This window comes from Miniopterus schreibersii (genome assembly GCF_964146895.1).
Source record: "Miniopterus schreibersii genome assembly, chromosome: 10".
Taxonomy (NCBI): Eukaryota; Metazoa; Chordata; class Mammalia; order Chiroptera; family Miniopteridae; genus Miniopterus; species Miniopterus schreibersii.
Genome location: NC_138110.1, coordinates 22,059,035 through 22,086,174, shown reverse-complemented (window position 1 = coordinate 22,086,174; position 27,140 = coordinate 22,059,035).

Sequence of the window (27,140 nt, the reverse complement as noted above, 5' to 3'; positions counted from 1 at the left end):
CTACAGAAAAGAGCTCAACCAATGAAAAATATCAAAGAATGAATCTGAGAACTGATGAGGAGTTAGGAGAAGGTTAGGAGTGGTAAAATTCCCAGTCTTGGTTGCTCAGGAAAAGAATTTTAGCAGGCACAGCCTGAGGGCTCTTGAGACAGAATACCCCATAATTCATCAGATTTTTTTCCTAGTCAGTTTGACCTGCTTCCACATGGTTACCAGATAACTGGGGGAACCCAAGAAATTGGATCAAAGGCCATTCCCTCATAGGAAAGAGCGTGGTTCTCTCTACCAACACTCCTCCCTGAGGTTTTAACTCTTCCCTCTTCCTCTCCCCCCCAAGGAGGCTCAGGAACAACGAGCCCTGATGCCTGGCACTTCACACCTTGTCCTCAGAAGAAATACTGGCAAAAAGGGAGCCCTAAACTTAAATAGCATGGAGTGTCCAATAATTAATTTAATTTTATACCCATTGTTTATTTAATACAACTTTAAAACTACATTAAGAAGGCAGAACTGAGCAGTGTAGCATGAAAATGAGCTGGAAGCTTTCCAAGTGGAGGCCAAGAATTAGCAAATCGGTCAGATGTGCAGGATGGCGCCAGGCAAGATGTAATCAAGAGGCCACACTTCTGATGTTTCATCAGCAAGGATACTACCCAAAAGCATTCGATTTCCTGATCCTTGGGCTGTAGAATGGCCTGGGGCCACCTAACCAGCCAGACAAATAGTGCCGGACATCCCTGATCCCCAGGCAGGGGGGCAGGACCTGTGCTGCTTCTCCCCCCATGATAGTTAATTTTATGTGCAAACTTGATTGGGTCGTGGGTGTCCAGATATCTGGTTAAACATTTTTTGGAGTGTGTCTGTGAGTGTTTCCAGAAGAGATTAACATTTGAGTGAATAAAGTGAACTGTCCTCCCCAATGTGGGTGGGCCTCATTCAATCTGTTGAGGGCCCTAATAGAACAGACTGGTGGAGGGAGAAAGCACTCACTCTGGCTCTGTCTGACTGAGTTGGGTCAACAGTCTTCTCTGACTCTCAGTGCTCCTGGTTTTCAGGCCATGATTCAGACTGGAATCTATACCATCGGCTCTTTGTCTCTCAGGCCTTCAGAGTATATCACTGGTTTTCCTGGGTCACCAGCTGGCAGATGGCAGGCCTGGGACTTGGCCTCCATAATCACATGAGCCAAGTGTTTATAATCAACCTCTCTCTATTGGTTCTGTTTCTCTGGAGAACCCTGGCAAACACACTTCCATTCAGTTGCCATTTGCTCTGGACTGCTGGCTGCTATCTAGGAAGACCTTAAGAAGCCCCACCGTACCTGGTCTCTGCCTCTCCAAAGGTCAATTGGGAGTTCTGGGCATGAGACAGATCCACCTCAGTTACCAAGGACTTGGTGCCTGTAACCAGCACATTGTCACTCTTTTGCCCATTTGGTTTCCGTGGCTTCCCTGGATTTGACCATCTTCTGACCTTTTTGACCTCCTTCTCAGGTGAACTATACCTCTCCCTTGCCTACCTCTCCCTTGTCTCTAGGACTTCCTGGCAGCCTGACCACAGACCCAGGTCTTAACTCCATCCCATCCAGTCCCCATTTGATGTCCAATCATCATCTATGGCTCCTTGATGCTTAATGCCTCCTGGCACTTTGGACATGTAGGTTTACTACCTGGCATGGCTACTTGGAATCTGACTCACTGCCCATTCACCTGGTCCAAAGGCCTTAGTTTCACCGTGGCCACAAGTTTCAGCTTCTCCCCAGCCTCACCTCACCTCACCCCCATCATACCCTGGGCTTTTAGCCTTCCCCTATTTCATTCTTTCTTGGCTTCTCATCTGTTTTCATAATCTGCTGCCTCTTTGACCTGCTATATTCAGGATCTTTCTAGAGCAGTCACATCCTCCTTTATCCTCTAGCTGGGCTGCTTGACCACACCCCTCCCATCCTTGTTGTCCTCGGTCAGAAATGCATCAAGACACTAAGGAGTCCCTGGTCCAGGTTAGCCTGACTGTTGGTCCCTTGTGACCTTGTGGTGCTGGACCACACCTTCTTCCTGAATCTGTGTCCCACTTTGTGCCCCAGTTCTGGTAACTGGGCCCCTTTTGTGCTCCTGAGTCTCAGTCCTGATAATTGGACAGAATCTTACCTTTCATAGTCTTTGGGAACTGCCTTAGTCCTATCAGCCTCACTCTGGGACCTGGACCCCAGCTGAGCACTCAGAGACCTGCCATTGGCCAACAAGGCTTCTGGTCAATGCCTGCTGCTGCATCTCCTGATGCTCAATTCCAGGGAAAGGCAGATCCAATATTCCAACCCTCCTGCTGGGTGGCCCTGGTGCAGACTGGCTTTCCTTTTGTGCTATTGATGCTGACTTCTTCCTATTGGCTGCAACTGGTGTCATTCCCCTACCTGAGTTTCTCCCCAGGGAGGTGTATGCATTAATGTCTTCAGGCTCCATCCAGTCTAGACTACCATCTGGGCAATAATATTTAGTCAAAGTCTTTTTCTAATGACTAGTTTTTACACTACCAATTAACAAGGTCAGTGTTGAACTAACAAGGTGGAAAATATCTTAACAAATACTTGGTTAATTGATTTTCCACCTGTGTTACAGTCAGGGATAGGCACTTACTCTAAAGTTTTTTACACCTAGAATAGGACTAACATTATTGACTCAATCAAGGATGTGCAACTAAAATAATTTTATACAAATTTATTTATTTGTTAATTCATCAATCATTTAAACATTTATTGAGTACTTTATCTCAGGCAAGGCATTGGGCACTGGAAATATAAGGATGAATGAGACACAGCTGCTCAGAGAATTCTCAGTCTAAAGGGAATGATAAGCCCTTAAGCAGAGAGTTATTTGTGTCCAGTGTGATGATGAAGAAATGCAAACTGTATTACAGGAGTAACAGGAGTGGGGGAGCGGGAGAGTGGGGAACAGAGATGAAACCAGAAGGCTTCCTGGAGGTGAGGGTGATGGGCCAAAAGAATAAAAGAGTAAATGTGGCCTAGTGAGACAAGTGGGGATAGAAGAGCTTTCCAGATAGAAGGAGTGGCATGAGCAGAGGCAGGTGGTAGAGGAGCAATTTGGGGACTGTGCGTGTGTGAGGGGGGTGTGCAAGCACATGTGTATGTGTGTTTAAGGACATGGGAGAATTAGAAACTGATCAGAGTTCTTAGAGCACAAAATTAAAGGCCGAAAGCACAAAATCATCCTGGAGATCTGTAGAAGCCTATACCCCATATTAAGAATCTGGGAATTTATTTACACATAGGAAATGGGAAATCAGTCAATATTTTAAGCAGAGGAGCGACATGGTCAGATTTGGTTTTAGAAAGCTGACCAGGCCAGAGGATAGAAGAACAGGTAAAGAAGAGCAAGCCTAGAAGCAGGAAGACTAGTGAAGTGAAGTTAGAAGACTAGTCCAAGAGTTTAGTTAGCAGGGATCAAAATGAGGGGACATGAGGCCCTGAACTAGGCAAGGGCCTAAGGGCCTGGTTAGAGGTGAAACAATAACATGGAAGGCACAAGGACGGAAAATACAGGGAGGAGCACAGGAGTCACCTGAGGCAAAGTGACAAAATTAACTTTACTGGAACTGGAGTACTAGAGCAGAGAAAATCTTTAAAGCAGCAAGAGAAAAAAGAGAAATATTACCTTCAAAGAGCAAAAGTAAGACTTACAGCCAACTTAGAGCCGGCTTCTCAACAGAAATCACAGAAACTAAAAGACAGGGAATCATATACTTAAAGTCCTACAGAAAACAACTGCCAACATAAAGTTCCTACAATGACTACATCCTTCAGAACAAAGATGGAAAGTTTTTCTGCTTCCTGGTGAGATGCAGTAGCTTGAGGCAGACCAGCATTCCTGCCGAGAACAAGTAGATTGGCCAGATTATAAATAGAGAAATCACTCATTTGAAGGCATTGGAGATCTGCTGAGGAAATGAGAACTGGAGGGGCTAAGATTCTGGATAGGAAAGGAATTTAGAGAGATGAGCTGACTTCTACAGCCAGCAGAGTCTGAGAATGGGGTTTTGCACCAATGAAAGGCTTCTAGTGGGGACCAGAAACACCAGCAGAGCTTTTGGTGGAAATGTAGGGGCTCCTGATCTCATGGACTGTTTTTTCTATCAGGTAAATGTCCCTAACCAGAGCTCCCAACTGCAATGGCTCTGCAGGGCAGATGGGATGTAGCCTTGGCTTCCTCATTCTTGTGATGATGTCCTCCTGGATGCTGCCAGATGCTGCAGCCCAGGTAAGGTGAGGCTGGATTCTTCTCTCTGTCCTGGCAGGCTTTCCCCGGAGCTCAAGTGGGTGGCATTATTCTTGGATAACCTACTTAGAGGTAACAGAGCTATTCTGGTTGAACAAAAGAGTGAAAGTTGGGATCAGGGCAGGGAGCACAAGAGAAGAGTTGAAAGTAGAAATAGGCCATACATGGGCCAGGTCTTGGACACCATGGTTAAAGGAAATCCAGATATCTGAAGTCCTACCTCTTATCACCAAACTTCATGGCTTCTCTCATAGGTGTGATAGTTCCCACTCTGCTTCTTTGCTTATGATTCTGCTCCTCCTGCCTGAAATATCTTTCCAAACTACTCCACCTGCCTCTAGCTACCCATCATTTCTCCTACAGGCCCTATCACCCCCATGAGGCCATCCACATCCCACACAGTGCCCTGTCTCCTAAGCACCACTTAACATTGGTCACAAGCCCCCTGGTATGACTGGTACTCAAACCCTCCATGAACAGTTGCCAACTATTCTACCAGACTATAATCTCTTTGAAGGCAGGGACCAGCCCAACCTAGGGCTCCGCACAGAATACATGACACATGGTGCTTTGAGTGACAAGAGAGACAATGACTACAGTATTCTTAAGACATAAAGCATCTCAGCCCCCAAGGTCAGAGTAAACCTAGCTCTTCAGTTCTTGAAGGTAGAGGCCTTGTCTTCTCTTTCATCTCCCTATTTCTAATTTCCTCACTCCCTAGAGCCTGCTAACAGAAAGTAAAGAAAGAATGAATGAATGAAGTCACTTTTTCCAGATATCTTTATCAATGACCTGTTCAGAGTATTTTCCCCTTGGATCTAGGTCTTAACTTTTGGGTTGTGAATCCCTTTAAGAATCTAGTGAAAGATATAAACCCTCTTAAAACAATAGGCCTCGCCTATACCAAAAATTTGTACCCAATTTCTGAAGGTTCATAGAGCACGCCTACCTCCAAATTATATCACCTAGGTAATTATTCTTTTAATACTTTATGTCTTACAGAGTGGAATGGGGATTGTCATCAAGGATTGGCTCCCACCCAAGAGGGCATCTGAGCCCACAGACACATTCCCTCCAAAGAACATTGGGAGGGATATGATCATTTCTAACCCATTTAGGTGCTACATGTGATTTGTGATTGACCAGACATTTATAATCTTGGACAAGTCACTGGACCTCAGGTTGTAAATTGAAAAAAGAGAAAAATAATTATATGGTCAAGGAATTTCTACTTGATTCCCTGATAATTAATTCAAGTTAATAAGATCAATGCCATAACATTTGTGTCCCCCCCCTCCCCCGAGAAATCCCAACATTGGGCTCATCCCCTCTCCAGCCTTAGGTTCTTTGTGGCCTAGGAACTGGCAGACTCACCTCCTTCTTGTCAGAGTAAGCTGAATAATGGCCCCAAAACATCCAGGTCCTAATCCCTGGAACCTGTGGGTGTTACCTTATAGGGCAATATGGATTTTGTAGATGTGGTTAATGGTCATTGAGAGGATTACCACAAACTCAGGAGTGTCAAACAACATAAATATGTTTCCTTATAGTTTTCCTTATAGTTTTGTAGGTCAGAAGTTCAGCATGGGTCTTCCTGGGTAAGATCAAGGTATTGATAGGGATGAATTCCGTCTGGAGGTTCTAGGGAGACCATTTCCTGGTCTTTTCCCCTTTCCTTTCCAGCTTCTAAAAGTCACTTGCTTTCCTTGGTTTATAGCTCCATCTTTCAAAGGCAGCAATATTGGGCCGAGTCTTTCTCATGCTCTCATCTCACTGAATCTCCTTTCCAATTCCCTCTTCTACTTCTAAGGAACCTTGAGATTACACTGGGCCCAAAGGGATAATGGAGGGTCATCTCCTGGTCTCAAGGTCATCTGATTCACAACCTTCATTCCCCTTTGCCACAAAACCTAAGACATTCACAGGCTCTGGGAATTGGAACACAGACATCTTAGTGCGGGAGGACACCATTCTGCCTACCAGAGGAGGAGATGGTAAGAACATTCCAGGTATGAGGAGAAAGTGTAAGCCAATGTCTGGATGAAGAAATGCATGATGTATGTGTGAGGGACAATGAGGGGACAATGAGAGAAACTGAGGGAGTAGGGGGTGCCTTAATGGGAGTGTGGCTGAATAGTTACTGGGTTTGGTGAAAGGCGGGACTACAGAGAGCCTATGACATTCATTTCTTTGAAGTTATTTCCACCATGGTCCTGGCAAGTGGAGGAATGACACTGCGCATAATATGGGCATTGGTGGTATAGATGTAGGATTAATAGGACCAAAACAGCTGGACACTGAAAACCAAGAGAAGGTGGGAAAAGAGGAGGCAGAGAGAGGGTGTTGAACAGGGCAGAGTTTAACCCATTCATAACCTGCTCCCCCCTTTTAATTCCCATTGAATAGGCCTGATTCCGTTTTGATAGAAAACATGCCCAGCGCATGGTTCAGAAGGCTATAGAATTGAGAGCTATTAAATACTAAAAAGACAAGGTGAGAAACAATTTGCAAAATCTCCTCTTTTTATAGACTGCAGCGATTGAGAAAAATTGAGTAAATTCCCTAGCTGCCTCAACTGCAGTCTGTTTCAAGATTCCATCAATTTTTTACGGTACAATCAATATTTATGAATCCCCAAAGAAATGTAGCAAAGAGAAACCCCGCACAACATTTTCTCAGTGGTTTGCAGAGATGTAACAGGGGGACCTAAATAACTTTTAAAATAATCTCAATGACAATCAAAGAGTCTTCCATAGCCAATATGGTTTAATGTCGGTGTTTATATTAGAGCTGTTCTGCCCAGGGTGGGGGTGGGGAAGGGAAACCACTTGGAGTTTAATCTGTCCAAAAGATGACACTTGGCTATAATGAGTATGCTGTAATATGGTACTTAAAAATTCAAAGGAAGTGCTATATTAAAAAGTCCCTAGATTTTTTTTAATGCATTAAAATATCCTCTATTGGTTAAGCAATGGATTTTTTCAGTCAGCTGGAAAAAAAGGATTTCTGGGGAGGGGAAAAAACAGACAAACAAATCCACATTGCTTTAATGGCTACTTTAGGTTTAATATCTAAACTTATTTAAATAACTCTGAGCCCTCCTGCTGAGAAATATTGAAACTAATGGGTTCCTTTGTGCATAATCTCCATTTAAATGTAGAGCTTAATTTCCCTTTCGGCTAAACCTGTGTGAAACTAGTCTTGAAATGCCCCTTTTTAAAAAAAGAAAACCCCATATAGAATATTTAGAGGGATTCCTTTATTTTATTTAAAATTGGTTTTGGACATTAAAACTAAATAGCCAGCCAACAGTGAGCCCACAGACCCCTGAAGTTTATACTAGGAGGCAGAGGTGGGTGTTGGGGACCTGCCGGTGTGCAGGGTGCAGAAGCCCAGGTGTGTGAGCAAAGCACCTTGGCCTTGAGCAGAGAAGGTGCCACCTGTGGGGTGTGTCTCCCTGGCACCTGGCAGACCTCACTCTCCACCCCAACACTGTTCCCATCCTTCCCTTAATGATAACATAGAAATTCCACTACTGGAGTTTCATCTCTGAGGCTTATGGCTTCGATTTCTGTTCCATGCAAATTGCCTCAGGCAGGGTCACACTTTCCCATGTGGCGAAGGACCATTTTGTGTGCATGAATATGCATTGCCTTATGATGTCAGAATGGGAGCCAAGACCTAGAAATGGATCGATGCTGCCCTTTTATTCTGCCGGTAATGAAACTGAGGCCCAGAGAGGACTGTCATTGGTCAGTGGCAAAGGTGGGATGAGAGCCCAGGTGTCCTGGTGCCCAGGCCACGATGCTCCCTTTACCAACCTAAGGCGTTATTTATAAAGTGCTATTATAAAGCTATGGGCCTGGCTTGTCTCTCAGCCTCTCCAAAACCACTTGTAGAAGAGCCTAGGACGCCAAATGGCTTGACAATGTGACTTGAGAGACACCATAAACTCCATGCTCAAAAAATTTTATCCCCAGCAGCCTATGTCAGGGATCACTGTGTCCAATTACTCCCATGAATGAGAACATTGAACACTTCAATTAAAATGCAGAATTTGTGTCCAGGGGAGACAATGCTATTATTAACCATTAATATTTTAGCTAGAATTAATTCTTCTATCACCTAATGAGGCCTTGAAGACTGCAGAATATAACACTAGAAGAGGGAAGAAGCATAGGACAGACCTCAGCTACCATCTAGGAAAGGAAGGGCCAATCTGGATGACTGCTGGGATTAGTGGAAGCCTGAGCAGTGGGGAGGGTTCTCAAGGGTGTGGAAAAAGCTGCTTATGTTAGAGGGTTCTGAGGGCTGGCACTGGAACCACCATTGCCCAGCCACTGTGCTGTGCGCAGGGCTATAAAGGCCTCTGAGAAACAGAGGAAATTGCTCCTGCTTTCAAGGAGTTTATAGTCCAGCTGGGGAGACCAGGCACTATAGAATTCAGTAGCAAATTAGAAAGGCATGGAGACTCAGAGCAGCATAGAAGCTCAAAGGAGACACCAGACTGATTGGGCAGGTGCAAAAGGCTTCAGAGAGAAGGGAATGGCTGGAAAAGCCCATCAAGGACTGGCCAGGCGGGGGAGGGAGGGGGGGTGGCAGAGAGAAAAGCAAGGGGAACAACTGAGGGGACACAGAGCTCACAGGCACAGCTCCAGAATGTCACATAGTCACAGGGCCTCGTTTGAGATGCTAGCATCTCAATCAATGGCCAAAACTATATGGTTGAACCCAGCATTGAGTGGTGGAGCAATTCACTTGTACTTGACGAGAGGGCACTACAGATTAGAGGGAGGAAAAAGGGTGTGGTCCCAGGGAAGGAGGGAGCTCTGGGAACATCCCGGCAGTCTACTACTCATGGCTTAATTCTCTCCAATGTTGTGCGTTGCTTAAGGACCAGTGCTGCATCTCATTCATCTCTGTGGCTTAGGACAGTGTCTGGTACAGAGGAGCTGTGTCGACTGCTGGACTGTGTAATATGTGTGCTCAGCATAAATGGCCAAATCCCACCGAACAGCAGGCAAAGAAAGACCGAGTTTCTATGTGTTTCAGCCATTTCATGGACCCAACTTATGATGGGCAATGAGTAGTCAAGAAACTTGGCCTTTGAGATAGGGAGGTGGGAGGGGGAAATTGACCTCAGTACATTTCAAGAAGATAAGTTTAACTGTGGCCTTTCCCATTCTGTGTCCCTCTAGCTTTCTGGTGGTTGCTTTTAATCCTCTCATACAGGATATTCCTGTTGCACTCTCTCTGTGAAAGCCCACCCATTGCAATATCCTGCTCTAGCCCATTCCCAGCTAGTTCTCTCAGATCCAAAATGATCTGTTTCCTTACCATAGAACTGCCAATTCTCTCAGTGCTACATGTCAGGAAAGCAATCTGATTAAACAGCATTTATACATGACCTCAAAATTATTTTTATGCCTTGGAAGCTTTATATTTACCTTCTCCCTACTCCACCTCCCAAACCATGCACACATACCTGCACACATCCATGCACATGCATGCACATGCACATGTACACGATTGGTTCTCTGCTTCTTTCCCCCTGTGTCAACCATGTCTGACCCCTTGTAGGCTTTCCTACCTCTGCTTAGTTGTTCAAAGAGAAATGTTACTTCCTATCTTAGACTTCCAATGATCTTCTAGCTTTCCCCAAGGGATAAGGTTGGAAATTGTCCAGAATAGGCTAAAGGAGGGGCTTTTGCCTACTGCATACATGGTTATCTTCAAGGAAGGTGGTCCACTAGTCAGTTTTTTCTCACAAAACAGGGTGTTAAAAGAACTCCTGCAGTACACATTATTGGTTAAGTCACTCTCTCTTCCCTAGACATAGCAAATTTGACCCAGATCCAGAGCACAATCTGAAGCAACCACAAAGGCCAGGCATCAAGGTGCCTCTCAGGTAGCCTGGCTTGTACTCTGACATGCAGAGCACTCCACACTGAAGGCTGCAAATTGGCCCACTCAAATCCCCTCTTTGGGAAAATTGAATATTGGCTGAAAAATGAGAAAACAGATCACAGAATTTGTGGTTGTTTTCCTGAGGCTACTGAACTCCTTTTTCATTTCTCTATAAAGTGTGAAGCACATCTTAGTCTTAGAAGAGCTGCACCTTGGGGAAACTTGATGGCTAGTGAGGACATCTCTTGAGCAACTCCACATTCCCATGTGCCCTTCGATATACCTACAACACCTAAAGCACACATCCCTTCCCTGGTAGCACTTAGGAACCTGATCGTAAAGACAGGCAAGGGCCTCAAGTCTAGGCTTGTAGCCTAGACTTATGCCTACCTGCAGGTGATTCCATAAATGCTTGTTTATGTTTTGTTTTTTTTTAAATAATTTATTATATTGATGTCACTGACTAGCTTGCCATTGGTTCTTAATTACTTGCTGTTCAATAAAAGTATCAGATTAACTTAGATTGTGTTTTATGTAATTACAACACCAAACTCCTCTCTTCCATCGTCTGCCTTTCCAGTCTGTTGGCCACAGAGCCTAGTCATCACCCATAACACAAAACACTCCCTGTCGATCTGGCCCAGACTTAGAATCCCTGCTGGTGATATTACTTTCCAGTATATGGGGTCTGTGTTCACGCTGTTGGAATGTCTCTTAATTAAGAATCCTTTTTTGTCTTATGCATAAATTAATCAAGGTAATTATTGTAGCATTATTATTATTACATTGTACTTATAGAGCACTTACCTCGAAGGTGCTCGAAGTAGTTTATAGATTTAAAAAAAAATCTAATGAACTCTAGTAGCCTCTAGGCAAAATGGAGAGCAGAGCAGGGATTATTAGAGCCACATCATAGCTGGAGAAAATGGGTCAGGCCAGAAGCAGGGGTGGCTGCCGGTGGCTGCAAAATAACTGACTCAGATTTGCTTGTACACTCATGTGCATCCCCGGCTGGGAGGTCTGAGGGCAGGAGGGCCGTGGTAGGAAGTGTTCCTTCCCTATCTGCAGAAGCTGTATTCAGATAGCACCGCTGGAGCCCAGAGAGTCACTCCAACAGGGTTTGGACTTAAAAAACAGACCAGAGACATCAGTGTCTCCTCCCCTTCTTCCCCTTTTTTCCACCGGCCCTTAAGTGTAATCACAGCCCCGATCCAGCTGCTACTTTGTGAAACGGGAAACAAAGGGTGTAGGGAGAGAGAAGGAAAACTTCCTCAGCACTTGTCATCAGCACCACTCAGCCTCCTCTGACCCTGATGGCATCACATCGCCATGATTTCAGGCGTCTCCCTCTAATGCTCTAGCTCCTCAGGAGCAGCGGGGCACGGCGCGGGCACAGAGCAGGCACCGTGGTGCTGGGGGCGTCCGGGTGCAGAGGCCGAGGGCAGTTTCCAGCCGACTCTCATCTGCCTGGCGGAGGCAGAGACATTGTGTGAGAGCCTTGGGCTCCAAACGCCTGTATTTAGCACTGCTGATAGTAACAACAATAACATGAAGATGGCAAACATATTGGTCTATCTCCAGGTACAGATAATAGGCTTTCTCTTCTCTTCCAAGATTGCTAGGCTATGGTTGCTTATCAACATCCACATTGTTAAAACTCAGCAGACTCTAGTGGTTACTCATCAGCATATAAGCAAATCATGGCGCTTGCAGGGGAAACAAGTGGGAACTGACAGTGAACAAAGAAAATCTAGTGATACTTTGGGTAACTGTGGGGTCTCTGCCTCCAGAAGACATTCATTTGTTTCTTTAAGCAAATGCAATTCATAGCATCCCACATATTCCCTCGACATAGAAAACTTCCTGCCTCCCCTCTCCCTCCCTGCCTGGCTTGGTTCTCATCTGTGAAGACCCAGATCAGACATCATTCATCCATTTTACAATTATTTTTGACAATAGTGCCTTCCCCTTAAGGATCAGACACTATTCTGAGCACTGGGATAGAGCGGTGACAAAACAGATCTTGAAAAAATCTTTGCCCTCCCAGGGTGGGGAAGAGGGGAGACAAAGAAATAGCAAATCATCCAGCAAGTTGGGAAGCTGTAAGCACCACTGGTAAACAAAAAAGCTGGGCAAGGAGACAGGGCATTCCGGTAGTAGGCGTGACATTTTAGTAGGGTGCTTAGTGAAGGAGGGCCTTTGAGCAAGGACTTGGATGGGAGGGTGAACCGTGAAGAGTGGCGGGAGAAGAATATTCCGAGTAAAGGGAGCAGGACGTGAACGGCACCGAGGCCAGAGGTTGCAGGAGTTCTTCAAGGAAGGAATAAAAAGCAGAGTGATTGTCAAAAAACAAAGAAACAAATCAGCAAGGTCGTGGGGACACTGGTGCCCCTGTGCATTGGTGGTGGGAATGGAAAATGGAAAAGAGTTTGGCGGTTCCTCAAAAACTTAAACGTAAAATTACCATATGACCTAGAAATTCCACTCCTAAGATATACCGAAGAAAATTGAAAGCAGGTCCTTAAACAGGTGCCTGCATGACTATGGCAGCCTGACTCACAATAACCAAAAGGTAGAAATGACCCAAGTACCCATCAGTAGATGAATGTACAAACCAAATGCGGCCTATCCATACGATGAAATATTATTCAGCAGGCCACCGAAAAGACTTTGGCTTAGACTCCGGCATGGGAGTCATGTAGGGGACGGGGGAGAGCTAGGGAGCGACATGATCTGACCAGCTTTTAACAGGCTTCTATGTTAAAAATCAATAAAAAGGGGGGGAGGACAGGGGTGGAAGCAGAGAGATCAATTAAAAGGAGGCTATTGCAGCGTATGACAATGGCTTGGTGGTGACAGTGGAGGTGGCAAGAAGAGGTCATGTTCTAGGTGTAATTTTCAGGTAAAGATAAACGTAGTTGTTGATAAATGTGGGGTATGAGAGAAAGAAAAAAGTTAAGAATAATTTAAAAGTTTTTTGACCCAAGCAAACTGGAAGGATGGTGTTAGTTACCATTAGCTGGATAAATAGGAAGGCAGCAGTGTGGCGAAGGCCTGGGGGGAGGGAGGGATGCCAGGGGGAGAGGATTAAAGGAGGGACATTAAAGATAAATTTATTTTTATTTTTTTAAAATATATCTTTATTGATTTCAGAGAGAGGAAAGGAGAGGGAGAGAGAGAAAGGTAGAAACATCAATGATGAGAGAGTCATTGATCAAGCCCGCAACCCGGGCATGTGCCCTGACCGGGAATTGAACCCCGATCGCCTGGATCCCAGGTCGACGCTCAACCGCTGAGCCACACCCGGCCGGGCAAAGATAAATTTTTTTTAAAAAGAAGAAGATGATGTCAGGTTTGGGATTAGGAGATGAATACCTTGTATGGGATACTGAATATTTGGAATACCTATAAAACATCCAAGCAGAGATGTTCTAGAAGGTAGTTGAAAGAGTGAATCTTGAATTTGGAGACAGCAAGTAGTGAGAAGCCTTCTGAAGAGATCTGCTTAAAAAAGGAACAGCGATAGGGTGATAGATGGAGGGGAAGTGGAAGGGATTGGAAACTAAGGCTTCATCTCTTCTGGCCAGTTAGGGCCCCTCCTGTGGGGTCACACCCCTATTTATGTGTATCTACCTCCCCAAACAGGCTGGGGGCTCCTTGAGGGCAAGAAGTGTCACTCACGCATCTGAGTCACTGAATTCTAGCAACGTGTCTCATATGTCATAGCTCTCAGCCAATGTTTGCTAAACTGAACTGAGTATAGACCTGAGCACAGTCCGATTGATTTACAGAGGAGTAAAAATTGGTAGGGGAGGTGGGCGGGGGGGGGGGGACGGGACGGGAGGGAGAAATACTCAGTAAGCTGTCTGATTGGAATTCAAATTAAGCCCAGAACTCTGGGACCTGCTTTAGATCTTGGAGGGGAGACTGTGTGCCTCTAATAAACAAGATGTAGCTTTCAAATCCATTTTCCTTCATCTAAAACTCACCTCTCTGCCATGGTCAAGTGCAGACCAGCGTAGCCTGTAAAGCCAGTGTTGCTCGCAGGAATGCACTGTGTGTTTACAGGATACAGCCCTGGCATCAATGTGTGATGGCATCAAAGGCTCAGTTCACTTGCTAGATTCAAGTCAATTGTCTTAAATTTGAATTAAACAGAGGGCTGCTGGTTCTACCTATTTCTTGACTTTCTGTCACGTGTATGGAAATTTGGGGGATATTTTGGATGGAGAAGATCAATTTGCACTTCCTTTTCCTTAGAGTAAAAAGGGAATCATAGATGCATAGAAAGATGGAAGCTGGAACCCGTACTCTCCTCTTAGCTAAGTGACAGCTTGTCACTCACAGTCAACTCTGTGCCAAGCACTATAGTAACAGTAACACCTTTTACATGTAGTAACTCATTTAACCCTCTCAAACGCATTTATGAAATAGATTCTGTAGCTGGCCCCATTTCCCAGATGAGAAAATTAAAGCACATAGAAGTTAGATTCATTTGTAGGGACCATCTGGCTCCAGCATCCATGCCTTGAACCCCCTCTCCATGCCTTGAACTGCCTCCTCCTTCTCTGAAAGAGTCTTAGGCCCTTAGGAAAGGGCAACAGAACTTGTCCTTACTTCCATCTGGCCTGTTGGTATTCTCTGTGTAAGACCCCACTTAGATGGAAGCAAAGAATCAGCTCTTGGTGTTGCCTCATTTCCTGCCTGTCTGGGAGGGTGGTACAACATCAGGTTGCCATCCCTGATGTGTGCCAGCACCTGCTTGGTTACACCCAGTGAGATGAAAATCTTTCTAAAGAGTTTAGGCTGCCCGGCCCGGCGGGGCTCAGCGGTTGAGCATCGACTTAGGATCCAGGTGATCAGGGTTCGATTCCCGATCAGGGCACATGCCCGGGTTGCAGGCTCAATCACCAGTTGGGGGTGTGCAGGAGGCAGCCGATCAATGACTCTCTCATCATTGATATTTCTACCTCTCTCTCCCTCTCCTTTCCTCTCTCTGAAATCAATAAAGATATATATTTTTTTAAAAAGAGTTTAGGCTTCCCTGCCTTCTTTATAGAGTAAACTGATTACAAACTTGGCTTTTTATTTGGTGGCACCTGGAAATAGACACAAAGAAGGTAGAATGTCCAGCATGGGCTTCCCATGTGAATGCTCAATAAATATTTACACAATAGAGTCAGACCACCTTAGATTTTACCCAACATAGTTCCCCATTTCCTCATAGTTGGCACCTCTGGCATTTAAATGCTCTTTGAATGAAAGAATGAATAAGTGAATTTGTGCTGAGCTGTAATGCACTAATTCCCTCAAAAGCTAAGGAAGTATTTAAGGCTGTTTGCCCCTCTCTTTATAACCCCATACACCTTTGAGTTCATGTCTGCTGCCTGAATGTCCAGTCTCTTCCCTCCTTTGAGGCTTCACCTGTCATGTTTTACTATGGTCAGTACCAATTTCTGGCAGCAGCTTCACCAATTCTAATCTGTTGATCATTCAGAAACCAGGTAACCAACTTTCCTTCAATGGTAAAAATGTAAAGGTACCTGGGCTCTGAGATAGGACCGAAGAGGCTCTGTCATTGATAAAGGGCTGAGGTGAAACCTACTTTGGCTAGGACTTACCATTGACTCATTCATGAATTCAATGCATACTTGATTCCAAACATTTGGAACCACTAGGTAACTGGGTTTCGAAAAACAGTAAAATGCTACTCTAAAAGTAAAATAGGTCTGGACAAGTCCATAACAAACAGTTTTATCTGATAACTTGGTATGATGTGAATGGAGGGTAAGGGGCCCTCCCAATACAGGCCTTTGTCATATCGTTGGCTCCAAAGTCCAAATGCAAATAGGGGAAACTGCATTATCATTTTTCAGCTCCAAAATTGTATTATATTAAAGTCTTTAGTCTTTGGGATTTCTTGAATGCTAATTGCTTCCAAGGAGTGAACTGAACCTGCTTTGGGATTTTACTCATTTGGTACATCAAGGCAGGACTGAGGTTAAATTAACATTTGTTAGTATTGACACTTCTAACTGACATACACTCTATTACTTGGGCCAACAGTATGTGTTCCATATAAAAGAACTGCTAACAAAGGTTTGGTTCAAGGATTTTCTTCCCAGGGTCTTTTAGCATAACCTGCAGATGGTATGTGTCCTTAAGCTACTGAGGAGGCCATTCTCTTTACCTTATAGAGTCAGCTGTCCTCTACTTAAATGCCTGCTGGCTCACTGTGACTGCTGTAGAGTCACACTCTGATGTCTAAATATATAAATGTGCAAAGACGGTTAACTAGGACTTATTTGTGCCCTGGGAATTAAAAAAAGTAATTAACTGGTATTTTTAACGCATTTTCTCTTTACAGGATGATCTAGTTAAATGGTTCAGTTATAAGATCAGGGAATTTGGTACCGTTTGAAATAGCCCATCTTAAGTGGTTCCAAAGTTATCTTAATGGGCTGGTAGCTTGTGCTTTGTCGCCTGGAGAAGCTCACGGAGAGGGCAGAGTTGATGTGAGGAGCAGAGGAGAAAGACCCAAGTGCACAGGGCATGAGAGAATCACAGTCAACACCCACTATGATCAAGCCAGAAGTAAGCAATTCACTCCTTAGGCTCAAGAATGTATTTAAAATATTATTTCACATTTAGAAATTTTTTTTCTTCCAATCACCAAAGCAATTAAAATACCAAGTTTGCAATATTTAAGAAATGCAAATGTCTCTAATTTCTTTAGACATCAAGCTCCAAATTCTACTGACGGCAGAGGACCACAGCTCGGATGCTGCCCCTCATTGCCATGCAGGTGTAGAAAATTAAGCAAGTCTCTTAACATTGCTGGGCTCTAGCTGCCCTGAAGGTCATGGCCTGGACCACACAGCTGACCTCCCATTCCTTTCAACTCTAAGCTCCGTGAGTGCAGGCACCGTGCTTATACTATTAGTGGAATAATCAATAAAGGGTGGGGATGCTGAGGCCTCTGCCATCTCCTTTGGGGTCATTGAAGGGGGAGGACAGGTTGAGATGAGTGAGGTGCCTAGGGTACAAATTTAAAGAACTCAGTCTCAGCATCCTGCAAATACTGACCCTGAACTTTCTTATACTTTGCACCTTAGGTGCCTCACTCACCTCTCCCTAGTCCCAGCCTGTGAAAGAATAATAGGAAACATAGAGCTGCCATTTGAACAAATTAAATAGGATCCTAGAAAATGGGGTATGAAGCAGGCCCTCCTGTCTTAGCATCTCCCCTCCCCCACCCTCCATACTGTGACAGGAGAGCTGGCCACCACTTAAGCTTGATTTGTTTGGCTAATGCTCATGCCACCTTTTGAATCTCCAACAACCTGTGAAAATGTGAGTGCTCTAGGACTGGTCTTCAGCTGCCACCAGCTAGCAGTTGGGGTACAGTAATCAACTGAGAGTTTGAGCAGCAGGGCACAGTCTTGGGCTCCTTAGGGGAGTCCTGGGGGATAAGATAAATTTTGAAAAGGAGAGGTATTGTGAAGACCCAATATGATGATTTAGCAGTTGGGGCCAGCCTTGGGGTCCATGTCAATGGTCACTTCCCTTCAATGCAGGTTTCCCGGGGGGAATGTCCCAATCTAGGAAGAGACAGCAGAAGAGGGCAGATCTCACCCTGTCACTGGGAGAACTCCTAATCCCGCACGCAGGCCAAGCTCACTCTGCCATGTCCAGGGGAGGTTAAGCTCTAGGGGCACACACTCATTCTAGTCTTTCTGAGCTATATTCCCAGGGACTAACTCAGTCCTCTTCACTCAGAGTACGAGAGAGTGGACCCCAGACCCCCTCTCTGCAAACACATCCATTGATGTATATCATGTTAGGATAGGGAAAGGGAAAAGGGGAGAAAAGTTAATTCCAGGGGAAAATCATCTCTGCTAATGGAACCTGTAAATTAGGGCATTTAATTACCAAAGACAATTTGTTCGTTTGGATGCTAATATTTACATTAGCAACTGCTTTGAAAGCATGAAATCTGATGAATTGGCAAAACATTTTTACTCCTTTTCCCCAAATTAATCAAACGAGCTGTGATCAGGCTATTTATAAGTCTAGTTAAGTACATCTCCCTAGTGAGGGATTTTTTCTCTCCTACCTCCTTCACATTTTGTGAGCTCTCACAGATATTCAGCTTTTCACCTAGATACTTGGTACCAGAGGATCTTAGTGAGAAGGTGTTTGATCTATTTCTATATTTAATGACACATTTCATCATAGCAGAACAGAGCATTGTGCCATCTTTGTTGAAATTATATTTCAGTGATAATCCCTTCCATTTGTAGAACCCCTGGTGACTTCCAAGGAGCTCTTATGGAGATGAGCTCACCTCCAATGCCCACTGGCTAGTGAAGCCTCAGCTTCAGACTCTGATGCTGATGGCTGACAGGTTTATGTAGGCCCTCCTTATAAAAGAGCTTGGATTGGCCAGAAAGCATTAACCTGGGAGGGGAAGGGGCCCATGGATGGGACCAGTATGCACATCTGCGACCATCTTCAAAGCAAGGACTCTCCAGGACTCACAACTTCCTTTAATGTTGGTTATTTGGTCTCATATGAGCCCCTTGACCTGGCTATTGACCTTGATACTAACCTACCCTATTCTGACTTCTACTGTTGCTCACTTAATCCTCAAGGGATTTCCCCTCCCCAGTCCCATGACATCAAAGAATGTGGCAGAGATATCACCTCACTGCCCCCCCCCACTAGTTATTCCACTACTATAAACACCAAGCCTGGACTCACGCATCTTAGAGCTGGGAGCAACCTGGAGAGATTATCTGGCCCAGCCCACTGACATTTGAGAGTAATGCAAGGTATGTTTGGAGGCTGATGAGTAGAAAACATTTTTATGGAAGTAAGGGAGTTATGGTAGATTAGATTAGATTAGCAGACAAGCCTAAAAAACAGGTAGAATGGATGCCAACCTAGAGGGTTTAGACTTGATTCTAATCAATGACTGTATGGGTCAAAAAACCCCTTCTCAGTGGTCACGAGGAGATGTGGTGATTCCCATTAAGGCCAGACCAACCCTTCCATTCCTACAGGGAAATGGTGGTCCCAAGTCACAGAGGCATGGTGCAATGCTATGTCCCAGCTCTTTCTCAACCTGGCTGAGTGACTCTGGACAAGTTCCTTCACCTTTCTGGGTCCTGAATCTCCTAGTCTGCAAAAGGAAAAGTGGGCTTGAGGGTCTGCAGAGGCCCTTCCAGCTCAGTGACCCTTCCATCAGGCATTTGATCATGATTCTCCATTCTTTCTCCCAAGCCACTTTGGGCCTGGAGTTTTCAAATGCTCCCTGACACCCCACCCTACCAACCTTTAACCACTCCCTCCCCATCTCGATCCCCAACAAGGCAAGCTTCTTGTTTTCCAGGAAACCCCATTTTGCCAATGGCATCCAGAGCACAAAAATGCAACCCAATCAGTCCAAGTTAGCTGCATCTACTCTCTCTCCACCCAGCGGAGCACAGAGCAGGCCGGTATTTAATTAGTTTGCAATATTATATATCTTCTAAATCTTTTAATCCTTTTAAAAAAGTTAAAACACATATACACAACTAACCAACTAACAATGGCCCCAATTTGTGTTTTGTCTGACGGGGAGTAATATTCATGTCTACATGAGGATGGCATGTAATTAACATGTCATAATCAAAATGACTAAGTTTGACACATTATAATCACTGCATGGAGATTATAGCATAGCCAGGGGCGATCCACACAGCCTATCTTAATATCATTTGCATAATGAAAGCATGGTGGCAGTAATAGCTTTTTTCTCTTGTTATCATAATTTCACCCAGGGCTGCAAGGGGCTCCCGCACTGTCAGATGTTGCCTGTTAAAAGTCATTGTGACTTGAAGAAGGCAGCAAAAGTGACCCAGAGCCTTCTCCTTGAAACAATAGCTCAATGGCTGGCCCCTGATGAGTAGAGTGGGGCAATGAAGGGAATGAGCCCCGCAATAGTCACCTGTGAACCCATGTCCTGCAAACATCTGGACACTCTACTCTTCCCAGGTCCCTTATTTGCAGCAGTGTGAGATTACCTTCTGATCATTGGCAAGTGCTGACCTTCTTAGACCCCAGGCAAACTTGGCTAGATACGCACGGACCCCAAAGCAGACCCCTTCTAGTTTGACAGTTGCCTGAATGGGCTGCCTGGCTATCTAGAGCCATGATGCTGACCGCAAAGTCAGTCATAGGTCCAAGAGCCACACACTCCAAACCAGCCTCCCTCCTTCATGGCCACAGACCGTATCCTTAACCAGGGTGAGTGCCTCATGCAACCAATCAGGGAAAGAGTGTGGGAGAACACCCATTTACATAGCATCCTCTCCCCTGATTTACAGCAGGTCCCATTTAAACCTGCTGTTCTTCCAGCTCCCTGCTTAGCCTGCTCCTCCAGCCCCGCCAGGCACCAACCTACTCTCTATATCAGTCACCAACCTACCCTCCCACTTCTCACCACCTCCTTGCTGCCCCAGCCCGCTCTGACTTTCCCTAAACTTCAGCTTGAGGCCTACCTTTACTTAACCTGCTGACATCTCCCAAGACCCATCTGCATCTCCCAAAGCACTTTGTACAATGATTACATTTCAATCTCAGAGAATCACATTCCTTAGGACAGGAGCAATTTTTTAGATTAGGACCTGGATTCAGAATTCACATCCCCAAATAGATTTAAAGCATAAAAATACTCATATTTACCTCTAACAAGTGAAAAGGGGAAAACAGTGGAGTAACTATACAGTGGAGAAAGCTGGAAACATCACCTTAACCAAATGACCAAGGTTGACACTCTGTGCTGCTATCATGTACCTCACCTCTGATGTTACACAATGAAAAAGGTCTGTGGTCTTCTCTCCCAAACCCCAAATCCCATAATCATGAGAAAACATCAGACAAATCCAAACTGAGTGGCTTTCTTCAAAATATGTAACCAGAACTATTCCAAGGTCATAGAGGGAAGGAAGAAAACAAAGGAATTGTAATAGATCAGAAGACAGGAAGGGGATAGGGTGACAGCATGTACCATAGTATAGGGTTTCGATCCTAGAACTCAGAAAGACCATTTGGGGAAAAACTGGGGAAATCCAAATGAAGCCTGTAGTTTAGTTAATAATATTGTACAAATGTTAATGTCTTAGTTTTGATAAATGTACCATAGTTAGGTGAGATGTCAACATTAGGTAAAATTGGGTAAAGGGTATAGGGAACTCTCTCTGTACTATCTTTGTGAGATTTTAGATTATTTAGACTATTAAAATTAAAAATTTGTAAAGATGCATTATCAATATTTCACAAAAAATCCTGAAACTGTAGAAATCTCACAAGCTTTTAGCAAACTGTCAGAATCCAGTCTGAGTAGAAGTCTCAACTATGGTGGCCTGTGGCTTGGCACATTCTGCCCACCTGGCTGGTAAGATGCCTGAGACTCCAAGCTCTGGGTGCATTTTGGGCTGGACATGGGAGGGTGGGAAGGAGAGTCTGAATCTATGTTCATAAACCACCCCAAAATGTGGCAGCTTCTCATTCCATGGTAGCCTATTAACCAAACAGCAAAGGTCTTGTTTCCCACCTCAACTGTGATGTCACAAAGACACAGGTAAGAATATGTCAATATGGTTAAAATGCATAAGAAAAAGCAGTGGTGCTGGGGAGAACTTCAAGCTCTTGGGGTCGAGCCTCCATTTTTCTAGGAGGAAACTGAGACTTAGAGAGCTCAGGCATTTGCCTGGAGTTTCATAGCAGGTCAGCACAGAGTTGGAACTGGGACCCAGATCTTCAAATTCCCAGCCCAGGGGTCAGAGTAAAATAAAATCATAGTTGCTTCTGTCCAGAGGGGACTGCAATGTGGCTTCCTGGCCATCCACCTGTCTCCTGAGAGACAGGGCCCTGGCAATCCACTCTCGGAAGCCACTGGAACACACTGGCCAGTCTCACTCTTCCCCATTCCCTACACGGGCCCCTCTCTGCACTGCTGGCCTTTCCCACTGGCTCTACTTTACCTGGGGCCTGCAAGCATGCTTTTGCACCTGCCCAGCGATGCACTTTCTCAAAGTGGCTAGATGCTATTCACATGGCCCTAGAGCTAAGAGCTTTGTTGCAAATCCAGGGCTGTTTTCTCCCATCAAACCCCCTCCCTTATTTTCGGGGCTTGTCATTCACAGCTGCCTGCCAGTCATTGTCATAGGGGTCCAGGAAGGAAATGAGAAGTAGAAACTCAGGCACGGAGCCCCCCCACTGCGAGGGAAATGTTGACTCACAGCCAATGCATTTTAACACAGGGAAACTCCCAGGAAAGCCAGAGGGCTGTGCCTGGGGTCCTGGGAACACTGCTTGCCCCGCTTCTGCAGGCCTGGAATTAATGCCATCATTTCCTCCTGGGCCAGGAAACTGCAGGAGCCTCTCCACCACCGAAGGCAGCCCTCCCGCTGAGCAAGGGGCCACTGCTTCACTGCTCAAATTTCACAAGCATCTCCTGACTCAGGAATGGTCTTCAAGTTGGCAGTACTATTTGAAAGGCAATGAAAAGGCCCCACTACCTCAAAAATATCGCCTTTCCTGGAACCTGGAACACCTCCATTTGATGTGATTCTTTTGAATTCAGAGGAGTTTCTGTTTTTTAATCTTCTCTTTAGGGTTGATTGCAAAGGACAGCATCCTTTCAAACTCCTCTAAGCAAATGGGGGTGTGGCGGTGATTTCTGGAGCAGGCGGGGCAAGAAGAGCTGCCTGGCCTCATAACAACTACCACTTCCTCTGCAAGCTTTGCCAAACCCTTAGACTAAGCCAGCGCCTCCTTTATCCCCTCCAGCTCTATTTAACTTCCCTTCATCACCCTTAGCACAGATCATTAGACACTGATTCTTGGGAGTGCTTGCCCTTTTCTCTCTTCCATGAGAATGTGGGCTTGGTCACATCACCACATCCCTGGCACTAGCATGGTGCTCAACCCAGAGAAGCAGTGCAGTGGATACTACAGAAAAAGGAAGGAATGGACAAGAGGCCAGCCTGGCTTTCACGGAGACGACAGCGCAGGAAGGAGGTAGGAAGGGGATGTGGCCAGAACCCCCCACACCCCAGCTCCTCCCAGGACACAAACAGCTAACATGACCCCAGACCACGAATGGCCTTCTGCCCTGTTGTCTAGGGACAGCTCCAATAGGCAACTCCATTCCGACAAATCTTTGTGAGATAAAAATCAATGTACCTGAACAGCAAATTAAATTCTTCCGTATTAGAATTCTGTTTTCAACTTTAATCATCATAGAGATCAACTTCCCCACAAAGAAATCCTTCCTCCAATTAACGCTTGCCATCTGCAAAAGCAAATTAAACAGAAGCTAAGCACGTACAGCCATCCCCAACCGGAGAGAGCCCGTGTGCCCTGACCTGCTCTGGGATGTGTGCGAATGAGCTGCTGTGGCATGGAGTCATTTAACCGGTTCTATTTTTGTGCAGTTTTTCCCCAAGACCTGCCGCACCACCCATGAAAGTGAGAGACATGGGCTTCAGCTCACCCGCAAGTACCAGAATAGCTGTTTAATACGTGTAAGTGCTGTGTGCTCATCTCACAAGAAGTCAAGAGCACTGCCTACCTAGCGTATGTGACAACTGCAATGATCACTGTTGAAAACTCCTCTTTATGACAGAATTATTTGCAGCAAATATTTCAAATTAGCATATTTGATTACATATTTTTTAATGAACAGCATACTCAGCACGGCAGTTAATTCAGAGACTATCCAGCAAGTTCGTAACAGTCAGATCATCTTGCTTTGCCCTGAGCGCCGTCCGCGTCTGCCAGCCTCGTACAGAGCCTTGTGCTTAAACAGTAGATTTGAAATAATCGATGATCGCATGATGACTGTAAAAGGAGATAATCCGAACTCGGTTACTTTGATTCTGTCGTCCTACATGACTACTCAGAATTCCTAACAGTGTGTTTAAAATTTGAAAGTGTGGAACAGTGGCTGGAGTGATCATTTAAAAACCATGCCCAAATGAATCCGAATCTACAGAAAACTTCTCTTGTTTGCTCTCAAAATGAATGCATGTAGTTCAGTCCGCATGTTCCTGTAGGTGACCGACCAACTGTAACTTACATACATGTTCTTAAAACTCCACAGTAACTAGAGCAATTGTTCAGAAGTTAGGCTAACAAAGATCCTGTCACTGGCCTTGTTTAGAGCTGCTGGCACAAAAATAACAGCCTGACTTTCCGTTGGTTTTATTATTGTTTTAAACTCTCTACCAACAATGTAGCCCCTTGTAGCCCGCATGCAGTACGGATGCTTTCCACCCTCGGGAAGCCACCAGCCAGAAGGAATATAGTCCAGGGTTCAGATGCAGCAAGAGACCCCAGCTCTGTCCACATCTTTTCTCCACCAGCCTTGGCCTGCTGGCTTTTATCCTCAGCTTCTCCCCTTAGCCGCCAAATGGCAGTGGCACCTCCAACCACCACATTCACATTCCAGCCAGGACAAGAGGGAGAGGCAAGTGGACAAAGTCAAAGGACAGTAATAGCCAAATTGGTCCCTTTGTGTAATTTACTTTTTTTTTTTTTTTTTTGCTTAAAAAGAGAAAAATATACTTTTATTGTTGATGATGTACAATTTAGTGAGTTTTGACAATTGCATAGAATTGTGCAACGACCACAATCAGGATATAGAACAGTTCCCTCACCCCAAAAAGTCCCTTGTGCTGCCCCTTTATAGCCAAACATCCCCACCCTCAGCCCTAAGCCCTGGCAACCACTGATTTGTGTTTTTTTGTCTATAGTTTTGCCCTTTCCTGAGTGTCGTGTAACTGGAATCAAACAGTGGTTACCATTCTGAGTCTGGCTCCTTTCACCCACTATAGTGCCTCTGAGATTCATTCAGGTTGTCATACATATTAGTAGTTCATTCCTGTTTATGCCAAATAGTATTCCATTGTGTGGCCGGGCCACAGTTTTTTTATTCTTGAACCTATTGAAGGACATTTGGGTTGTTTCCAGTTTGGGAATTAGGAATACCTCTGCTGTAAACATTCACACACAGATTTTTATGTGAACAAAGTTTTCATTTCTCTGAGAGAAGTACCTAGGGTGCAATTGCTGGGTCACATGATTACAGTATTTTTAATTTAATAAGAAACTGCCAAACTGTTTTCCAGAATGACTGTGCCATTTTGCATGCCCATCAGCAATGCATGAGAATTCCAGATGCTCTATTTCTTGCCAGCACTTGGTATTGTCAGTTTTTTTGGGTCCGGGGGCTTTTTTTTTTTTTTTGGTTTGTCTTTTTTACTTTAGCCATTCTAATAGATTTGTAGTGTTATCTCATTATGTGAATTTGCATTTCCTTAATGACAAATGATGTTAAGCATATTTGCATCTGTTTATTTGCCATTTTAGTTGACTCCAGAAGTGTCCAATGTTTCTTTAAACAAAAGCAAGCAAAAGCTTTTCTGGAAACTCAAGAGAAGAAATGGAATTTCTTTAATCATGTTATGCTCCATGCCCCTGGTCACTCCTCAGTGGCAGGTGGCTAGAGAGAGGGAAGTTGGGGTTGGATAGGCCAGCAACAGTGTCAGCTCCACAGTGATGCCTGTCCAAGTGCTTGGGCACAAGGGCACTAAAAATCCTCATTATGGCTGATTATCTAGCTCTGCTTTCTGAGTTCTCCTCCCAGAAAATAAGTTTCCAGGTTAGATCATTGATTTGTATTTGTTATTTCCAATGACAAACTTTATCACTTCTATGTGTCTCAAGTGGCCAGGCTGTCTGTAGAATGGTGGGGACTAAGATGGGGAGAGGAGGGGGTGGGAAAAGGTTGGTAATTTGTTCCTATTACTGACCTAAAATTTCTTTTAAATTTAACTTTTGGTGTTGAAAGATTTTTAAAGCATTTGTGTCCACTTCTTGGCTTTGGCAATGACCAAAAAAAATTTACTATCATGACATCTCTCCTGTCTGAGAAGTATGAAGCCTGTGGTAGCTAATTTTATGTGCCAGCTTGGCTAGGCTACAGTGCTTGTTCAGTCAAACAGCAGTCTGGGCGTTACTGTGAAGGTACTTTTAAAATGTGATTAACATCTACAATCCGTAGACTTTGAGTAAAGCATGTTACTCTGAGAAGGAAGAAATTCTGCCTCCAGACAACTTTCAGACTCAAGGCTGCAACATCGATAGATTCCTGCCAGCCTCCCTTGCATGTTTCGGCCTCGCTAGCCCTCACAATCGCATGAGCCAATTCCTGAAAACCTCTCTGTATAGTGTGTGTGTGAGTGTGTGTGTGAGAGAGAGAGAGAGATGTGAGGTGTGTGTGTTTCCCATTGCTTCTGTTTCTCTGGAGAACCCTGACTAATGCAGGGCCCAGAGCCCCAGTCACTTCTCAATGTCCAGGCTGGAGATGGAGATGAGCAGGCGCAGGTATTCGTTCCTGGTGAGCCTGGAAATCGCTGGGTTATTTTGAGTTGTATCTGTGATAAGCGCCTCATTGTTTTCTAGTTTGTGGCTGGATTTGTCTATTTGTCCCCAAGATTCTATGCTGCAGAGATAAGTACTAACTGCAATCTGGTTATTTGAAGATTCTGATTAGTGAAATTTTATTGGTAAAACCCTGTCCAATATTGCAGATACTTTGGTTGGTTGGTTATGGGTATTTCCTGGAATAAAAAGACTTTTCCTGTAAGATAATTGAGTTTCTCCACTGAAAATACTCAGAGCTTCCTTGCTTTAGATGGAGAGGGGGGAGGAAGATTGTTAGGGAAGAATATTTGGGCCCAAACAGACTTCTGCTTAGCCATGTACTTGTGATGCCTTGAATGGCAGTGAACAAAGAGATTGGGGCCTTAGCTCATGAGACTAAGGGAGCCAGTGACCTTCTATTCATCCCTAGCCTGGGGTCAGGAAGTAAGTTTGCCCTCAGATACAGTG